Below are 7206 nucleotides of genomic sequence, written 5' to 3'. Positions count from 1 at the left end.
TCCAGCTTCTCAAGGTGTTCCTTCACGAGGTCAGCATTTATGGAGGGTAGGGGATCCCCATCACCTGGATCTCCCTGTCCCATAGCAGGTTATAGCTATCATTTATCTATACAAATAAAAAAATCTAAATGGAAACATACTTTAAAAATGTCCCGCATTTCATGAATTCCTCAGCTGAGGAAGTACTGTGCATCTTATTCAGAACTTATTTAACTTTACTGAAAAAATAAATTTAAGAAGTCAAAGGAACTGTGAAGTGGTATTTGCCCCCCTTAAGGATAAAAGTAAAGAACTAAAAAAAAGCAAAAAAAGCTACAGTTGTACTTGCCATCTGGATTTGTGCATTTAGCTGAGTTTTTGATCACTTAAACACATATAAATCTTATAAATCTGGGCAATTAGAGAAAGGATGATTGCACATTAAAAAATGGTGTGCCATACTTGTAATTCAATATCTAAGCAAACTAACTGGGCATACCCCTCTGGGATAAATTTTATCAGCCTAATTTCATCAAAGTCCAAAATGCATTATGATTACTGTCACTGAAAAAAATATAGTTGGGCCCTTGAAGGAGTTTACCAGAATTTGATTCAGAATGACTGTTCATTTAACCCTAATAACATCTTTATTTTTTATAAAGTGAGCTACACAATTTTAATATGCCACAGTGGTACCAAAAGGAAAATCCAATGTTCCAAAATGTAATCAACTACTACAAAAGACAGCATAAAGTGAACTAGATAATTGACAAAGCTCCACTATGTTAGAAATTCTTGAATATTTTCTCAAATGTATAGTTTGCATATATTCTAGAGTGAATTTACAAACTAGAATTAAGATACAAACTTAAAGAATTATGTTAAAATTTAAAAAAATATGAATCCTGTAACAGGTTAAAAACTATTAAGACTAATAGTGCCTAAAAGCACAGTAAACCATACAGTATTCTGCAAAACATCTTAAAAACTTGAGTCTTACACTAGTATGGCATGCATCCATCCATCCATCAGTGAAGGCTATGAAATTATCTCTAACTGCACTTCAGACATCATCTTTTTGGTTATAACCTGGCTTAAGAATTTTTTTAATCCTGCTATTTATAGGACTATGTTTAACCATTGTTAGCCTTCAAAAGAACTATACAGATTTGCCAGGGACTATATTAAAACCAGTAATACATCACATTTTACTGTAGCAATTCAAAGAGCTCCTTAACCCAATGTAATACTGGCACATATAAAATAGAAGTGTTAAGTTGTAAAGTGATATTTTAAATCCTAAAAGTTAGTTTATCAAGAGCATTGTTTAAATGTTGATTTCACTTTAAGTTCTATACCTGGAAATTTAGTTTTTTTGATAAGAGATTATGTTCAATCATTTTATTTAATATTCTGTCTGCTGGTAGATGCATAAATAATTTTCAGGTTGTTTAGTAACCATCTCTACAGCTGAAAGTAAAGAGAATACAGATATAAGAGTAGACTTTTACATTTAGATTTTTAAATAGATTTGTTTTATGTTGAATATCCTTTCATTTTGTTCCTCTCTTGCTTCCCTATGAAGGCCCCTAGAATAAAGTATCAAGACTCTTATCACAGATACATGCATGGGCACACAGTCCTCAGGCCATCTCATTCATCACCAGCCTACAGAGAACAATTCTCGCTAGCTAAAGAAGAAACAAAATTGCTTTTCAGATAAATTAAAGGGTTAATTGTTTCACGACACCACAGCATTACAGAATCCAAGCAAGCCCTTTTCAGAGTGCTGGAGGGAAAGGTGGAGTTCTCTCCAAGATTACCATGCCAAAAATTGCATGTTTATAACAGAAGTCACAACAGGCGGAGGAAATAAAACCAAGCATAAAGGAACTGCTCTTTTACTCAGACTTTCCACAGTATCATTTAACAAAAAAGTAAAAACATTAAACAACGTTCTTCCTCAATTCTGGATTCAAGTAAGATTTTCACTGAACTATGAGCTAAGCACAGAACCAAAAAAGTGGAGCTGGGCAAAAAATTCTCATGTGAAAATTTACAAATGTTTCTATTCTGTATGAGGGTGAGATGTTTCTCACCACAAACTACACACAACAGAATGCCTCTCCAATCTCAGAAGAGTCAAAAGGCTATCTACCGGGTAAATGGGGGCATTTTTCCACATGCTGGGACACAGTGCTGGGTGCTTATTAGTGAGCCATGCTAATTAAGAGAGTCCACCTGTCACGTGTATCAGCGTCACTGCACATCCCCACTTTGACAAAACAGTGGTGGGGCACTTTGAACAAAAGCTCATTGGACATGTTTCATTTCAAAGCGCACTGCCGCCATTTTGTTAGCGTGAAGATGCTGATACACAAGGCTGCTGGAGCACGTTAATTTCCGTGCTTCGGCAGACTCAATTAATCGAGTCTGCTCCGAAGCACCGGATTTCCAGCATGTCAAAGCAGGCTCCATGCATATATATATATATATATATATAGGAACCCAGGGAGTCCAGGTTTCAAGTGCCTGTTCTGCCTGAATCAGACCAAGGAAGCAAACCCGTCTCTCACATTCTAGCCAAGTGCTCTAATCAGCAGACTACTGGCTATTTTGGACAGTTGACAAATGGTCTCTTTCCTTCTCCCTCAAAAAGAAACTTCATGACTGCTGAAACAGTTGATTTCTATGGAATCTTTGGGTTTTAACAAATGAATATTTTCCAAAATGTCAAAGAAAAGTCTTTGGTTTCAGATGCCGATGACAAAAAGGTCAAAAGGCTAACATAACATATTTCATCATTATAGTTCCGTATCCAACCCCACCCAGCCTAAATGTAAAACACATGTGCAGTCAATCTCGCATGAAACCTAAGAACACACAGAGTCTGTTCACAGTCATGACTGGCAGACCTATAATTGTTCAAGTCTGGCGTGTTGTAATAGGCTACCCGGTAAACTATAACTTTGGAAAGATTTCTGCCTTCTGTGGAGACCTCCACACACACCCAGGAGACATAGTCAGCGATTTGGCCAGTCGCTGACCTCTCCCCACCTATGGCAAAAGTTTTCAGGTGTATCTGTTCTGACAGCTCGTCCGTTCTCATCAAGAGCTCACGAAAATCTTCAGATCAAAGTTACCCGTATGCTTTGCTTAAAATCTGCACCACACAGTTTGTAATCTGTGCAGTGAAAACATCTGCAAGCTGAACTGAACAGCTCAACTTCTCTTTTTACACCGCGCAACCACAACTTCTTCCCTACGCTACAATCTCCTGTAGTGTAAGTAAAAATAAACTTTCTGTATAACCAAGATGCGTTAAACTTCCCGACTCCTCTCGCTTACCTGTCTACCTGATTACCTTACCCCACCCGCGTCCAGCCAGTCGTGCCGACCCAGACTCGCGGGTCAAGGGTGCACCGGTCCTCGGACGCGACACAAAAATTGCCCAATATTTTTCCTGGGTAAATTTTTGACTAGTACCAATCACAAATTCAATTTTTGCTTTGGCATCAAATCTGTGTAGCTGGGGTAGGATCCTTAGTATATATATTTGTTTTTAATCTGTGTGCCTAAAAAGTCAGGAAATTTCACAACTTGAAAATTGAATTTGAAAAAGTACTTGACATGAAGTTTGCTCTACTGCAATTAAAAAGGCCCAACTGAAAATAAAAAGAAAAACCAACCAATTCCCAAAAACATGTGTACCCTAGAATCCAGAACTGAAAGGTTTTCAGTTTTTCAATAAAAAGTAAAAAAAAAAAAAATTGTATAAGAAAAAAAAAACAAGGTCAGTTCTAATTGTAATATGTAGTTAAATACCTCAAAGCAGAGAAGATTTAGAAAACAGATATTTAATAATATAGATTTATATTTTTTTTCTGAAATGGATTCTTTTCATAATGCATGTCATCTACTATTACCCATTTAGGTCAGAAAGGTACAAAAAGAATAATGCCAAGTTAATAAATGATTACAGCATTCAGGAAATATGTAAGTGCCATGGTTTCATGGTCCTTTGTTAACAATGAATTATTTTTGCCATAAATTATAACTACCAGCAGTTATAAACAATAAACGTGAAACTTTAATTCTCAAAAAAGAAAAAAAGAAAAGAAGAGACACCCACTGCAGTGTAGGTACCTCATGAATGTAACAGGAAAATATGATATATCCAGTTTTATATCTCAGCCCCAGTTAATCCATTGAGGGTGCCACTCGAAAATAAAATAAGACTAACCCTGCGGGGCGGATCCAGTGTGCAAAGCTGATCTGGCACAGGACCACACGCTGCACATGCCCAAGACCACACCTGTGCATTGCATGCCTCACCCTCTGGCTCCAACCCAGTGCAATATACGGCAAATGAAGCTGGTTCAAGGTACACGTTTCATGTGACATGAATTAGACTAGCCCTGCATGCTGGGTCTAGCACAGGCGGCTCAGTCTGGACCAGCCCTGGATCCAGCATGTAGGGCCACTCTAACGTGGATATTGCATGCAGTGCACACCCCAGACTGGCCCCATGTCTTGTGCAGCCTGCACCATGCAGGCTCTATGCACCATTTGCAGTGTGCAGGGCCAGTTCCAGCATGCTGCATTGTGACAGATGGCACTGAAGACTGGATGACATGGCTCCACTGGCCTAATCCAGTCTCTGGGCTCTATCTTTTAATAACTCTGATTTCAAGTGCCTTCTGATACAGCAATCCTACTTATTGCTCCATATTCAAAGTTTGACCAATAAGGACTAAATTTAGCCCATAATATTTTATATTCAGTATCAAATGCATGCATCAATAAATGCTGGTTCTAGCTTTAAAATGCTTCTAAAAATAACCAAATGTTTGCTCAAATTCAAAAGGATTTTTGCTTTCCTTTGGAAAGCACAAATTTAAATGTTCCATTTTAAGTTTCCTAGTATACCACACAGGGATTCTATTGTGAGGAAACTAAACATTAGAAATATCGTATGCAACTATCACAAAAACGAAACAGCTTTTGATCAGGACTAGCGCTCATAAACATTTCCTCTGTATGCTTTTAAATCAAACCTAATGTTTCACATGCTATTATATTCTTGATGTTTGTGGGGAGGCTAATTTGATTAGATTAGACATGTGAGAGAATAAAAGAAATATCAAGTGGTCTTCACACTAGTCAGTATAGGAGACGGAGGAAGGGACAGGGAGAAAACTTAAGTTGAAATAAAAACAAGTTTGTAGTTACTATGTTTCAGGATTAAGAAGAATGAGTATGTACAGTGTCCAGGCACAATGGAATCCTTCCCTATTAGGCTAGGGACAGACATTACACACAGGCCAGTTTAAGTGATCAGAAAGTGGTTTAAACCTGTAACAGAACAGATGTTCAGTGCACATAAACCAGGATCAAAATGGCCAAAACTGGTTTGAGATGAACCTGGTTGAATGTAGTATCAGATTTAACTGATTTTGCTCAAACCAGTTTATGCAATGTCTGTCCTAGATTCCTTGCTGTTTAAGATAAACTAGACTCCCCCAGCATCCGGGAATGCTCTCTAAGCTGGGCAGGGCTCCCTGTTCTACAGCAGGACTGGCCCCTCCCCTCTGCTCTCTAGCCAGAGCAGGGACTGGCCCTAGCAGAGATACCAGGGGGCATGGCCCTGTTAAGGCGAAGTGGGCAGGGAGGGGGTTAATTCTTCTATCCCTCCCCTCTTCCCCACTGCAGCTGAGGTCTGCCCATCTGCCAGGGAACAGAGGGGAGGGGGCTGCAGAAGTGGCCCTTTGGAGCTGCCAGACCCCTGCTGCAGGGAATGGATAGAGGGAGAAATTATCCTTTCTCCTGCCCCCTTCACCTTAATGGGGCCATGTGGGGTTGGCTGTCCTGCAGGGTTGAGAGGGGCTCTGTTCCATGCCAGGGAGAATTTTTCCCCCTCCTATTCCTCCCCCCAGGAGGGCTACAGGAGTACAGAGCCCAGCTGGGCAGGGTGAGGGTGTGCCAGGTGGGAGGCATAGGGGCCCCACACATTCCCACGGCATGCAGCCCCCACTGTCTGGCAGCAGCAGCAGCAGGCAGGGACATCAGGGTGCTTGTGCCTGATGCAGGCATGGCTCCAGCCAGCACTCTGTGGAGCAGGGAGCAGAGCTTGCCTTATCCCCAAGACTCTGCTCCCCACGCCTCTCTCCCCAACTCTGGCTGCGCAGTCCCCCCACTCTGCCGGGAATGGAGAGAGCCCCACCCCCTGCTTCCCCGCAGGGTCCATTGAGGGGTTTTCCCTGTGAGTGTGGAGCAGCAGGTGTTTGGCACAGAGCCCTGGGGATAGAGCAGAGGTGGGCAAATGCAGCCCAGGGAACAGATTTGGCCCATCAGGCCATTCTATCCTGCCCATGGGGCCCCTAAAAAATTTACAAAATTAATATTTATCTGTCCTGGGCTGCCTGTCATGTGGCCCTCAATGCCTTGCCAAAACTCAGTAAGCAGCCCTCCACCTAAAATAGTTGCCTGCCCCTGGGATAGAGGCAGCCAGCACTGCACTGAGTGAAGAGTGCAGCCATGCGCAGCCTTCCCAGCCACTTCATTCTCCTGGGCTCCATGCTGCGCACCTGTACCTCTGCACTAACAAGGGGAAGCCCTGCACTGGATTCTGCCAGGAAGCAAGGAGCAGGGCACCCTCCATTCCCTGCAAAATGCAAAGACTGAGCAGCCAGGAGTGGGAGAGGTAGCAGGCTCCAGGGCGGGGCTTCTCCCCCCTGCAAGGAGTGGAGCTACAGGTGTGGGGACCAGAGACTTGGGGATAAGGCAAGCCCTACTCCCTCCTCCACGCAGCACTGGCCAGAGTCGCACCCGCATCAGGGATAAGCACCCTGATATCTCCAGGCAGCAGGAGCTGCACGCCAAGGGGGGAGTGTGTGGAGGTCCCTACACCCCCCACCTGCACCCTGCCCAGTTGAGCTCTGTGCTCCTGCTGCCCCTCTGTGGAGAGGAGGAGCACAGGGAAGAGAGTTCCCTCCAGCATAGAATAGATCTTCCCCCTGACCTGGGAAGGGAGGTGGGGGGAAGGGGAAAGAGTTACCTATATAACACAAAAATACCCTTCCTTTTGTCAGAAATATTATTAAAAATGCATTATCAATAGCTGTTAGCTCCCATCAATAGTGTTGTCCTCTAAATAAGCACGGCTGCCAGCCCTCCTTGTCTCCTTAATGAGAGAGGGAAGGGGGGGGTTGAAAACTGAAGGGAAAA

At 42.5% G+C, this 7206-nt stretch overlaps 1 protein-coding gene and 1 long non-coding RNA gene across 3 annotated transcripts in view; both read right to left on the bottom strand.

Annotated features, from left to right (window-relative positions):
- RB1 (RB transcriptional corepressor 1) overlaps positions 1 to 7206 on the bottom strand; it is a 114306-nt gene that overhangs the window by 42648 nt on the left and 64452 nt on the right. The gene's annotated exons all lie outside the window — the stretch shown is intronic.
- LOC109306524 overlaps positions 1 to 7206 on the bottom strand; it is a 12736-nt gene that overhangs the window by 1394 nt on the left and 4136 nt on the right. Inside the window, exon 2 of the long non-coding RNA XR_002100022.1 lies at positions 6494 to 6497. This is a non-coding gene — a long non-coding RNA (uncharacterized LOC109306524). The remainder of the gene's footprint in view (positions 1 to 6493; positions 6498 to 7206) is intronic.

Source organism: Crocodylus porosus, unplaced genomic scaffold (genome assembly GCF_001723895.1).
Source record: "Crocodylus porosus isolate Cpor-Errol unplaced genomic scaffold, CroPor_comp1, whole genome shotgun sequence".
Classification (NCBI taxonomy): Eukaryota; Metazoa; Chordata; order Crocodylia; family Crocodylidae; genus Crocodylus; species Crocodylus porosus.
This window is presented reverse-complemented; position numbering and strand designations above follow the sequence as displayed.